Here is a 1,807-nt window from a genome sequence, read left to right as displayed (position 1 = left end):
AGAACAAGTAAAGCAAATATGCATAGAATACCACATACGATAATGAATTTACCTTGGTTAGAAAGAAACGAGGGAAGGTTTCGCAGGGGTTGAGGCTTATGCTCGAGGGGCACTACGGGTAAACGAATGACTAGACGTCACGCGCTCTAGTTCCAGTTGGTCCTAACAAAAGGATTAGCTACATGCACTAATGTAAACACGATCACTTTTAGTAGATTAACATTAAATAAGATAGACGATTGACTATACAAATTAACTATCGTAACCAATTTCCAAATTGAGACTCCTACCTTATTAATATAAACAACGTGACTAGCGCATATAGGAGACGGGGGGGGGGGGGGGGGGGGGTAGACGAGTCGTGCCAAGGCACGCGCGCGAGGCCGCATGCACACGCCACGAACTAACCGTGCGCACGTCGGGGTCGTGCGCTAGCCGAGTTCAAAGCCGCGCGCCATAGGCACGCTGGGCCGAACTCAAGGCTACGCTGGGGCCGACACGACGCGAGCAAGGCACGGCGGGGCGGGCGGGCAAGCACGCCAGGGCAAGCGAGCGCGAGCGAGCGAGGACGCGGCCGGATGAGGCCGAGCGCGGGGACGGGCGGCCGAGCCGGGGCACGGGGCGGTTGAACCGGGGGGGGGGGGGGGGGGGGCGGCTGAGCTCGCCGGGAGGTGGGCGCGCGCGGGCGGGTCGCCGGAGCGGGCGCGAGGGCGGGGCCGAGCGGGGCCGGGCGAGGGCGGCTCGCCGGAGGGCGGCGAGGCGGGGCCGGCGCGGGCGCGGGGCTCGCCGGAGGCGAGGCGGCCGAGGGCGGCCAAGCCGGGGGGCGGGGCCGAGGGGCGCGGCCGAGCGCGGGACGGGGCGAGGGCTCGCCGGAGGCGAGGCGGGGCGGCGCGGGGCAGCCGAGCTCGCCGGAGCGGGGTCGGGCGAGGGCGGCCGGGGTGGGGAAGGGCCGAGCGAGGGCGGCTCGCCGGAGGGCGGCGAGGCGGGGCCGGGGCGGGCGCGGCCGGGGCGGGCGCGGGCGGCTCGCCGGAGGGCGGCCTGGGCGGGCGCGGCCGAGGCGGGGCCGGGGCGGGCGCGGGCGGCTCGCAGGAGGGCAGCCGGGGTCGGGGACGAGCGCGGCCGGGCGCGGGACGCCGGGGCGCGGGGCTCGCCGGAGCGGGGCCGGCCGGGGTCGGGGACGGGCGCGGCCGGGCGCGGGACGCCGGGGCGCGGGGCCGGCGCGGGCGCGGGCGCCGGAGGGAGGGGAGGAGAGGGGGGGGTCTCACCGGAGGGGAGAACGGCGGCGGCGGCGCCGGGGAGCGGCGGCGGCGCGGGGGCAAGGGGCGGCGGCGGCTAGGGTTAGGGTTAGGGTGAGGGAGAGAGAGATAGAGAGAGATGACGGGCTTGGCCCGGGGGGGATTTTTGGGAAAAAAGAAAAGGGGTGGGGGGGCGGCTGGGCCGGCTGGGCCCAAAGTGGGGGGAGGGGGCGCGCGGCTGGGCCGGCGCGGGGGGGGGGGGGGGGACAGGGGAGGGGGCGGCTGGGCCGCCAGCTGGGCCGGCCGAAGGGGGGGGCTGGGCCGAAATGGGAAAGGGAGGGAGGGAGAGAAAAAGAAAAGGGTTTTTCTTTTTCTAAAATCTAATTTTCTTTGGATGAATGCTTTTACATTTTTGAACAATCAAAAGTATGCATGGTTCGGCATGGTGCATCACACGAAATAAAGTGTTTTAAGGTTTTGCTTTACACGAGGTCTAAAGCCGAAACCCGCTGCGACTTTGGAAAAGATCAAGGCTTAGCGAGAAGAAAAGGGAAAAAGGAAAGAGTAACGCC

The sequence above is a fragment of the Zea mays genome, chromosome 2 (assembly GCF_902167145.1).
Source record: "Zea mays cultivar B73 chromosome 2, Zm-B73-REFERENCE-NAM-5.0, whole genome shotgun sequence".
Taxonomy (NCBI): Eukaryota; Viridiplantae; Streptophyta; class Magnoliopsida; order Poales; family Poaceae; genus Zea; species Zea mays.
The sequence above is the reverse complement of the archived record's forward strand: the minus strand, read 5'-3'. Positions refer to the sequence as shown.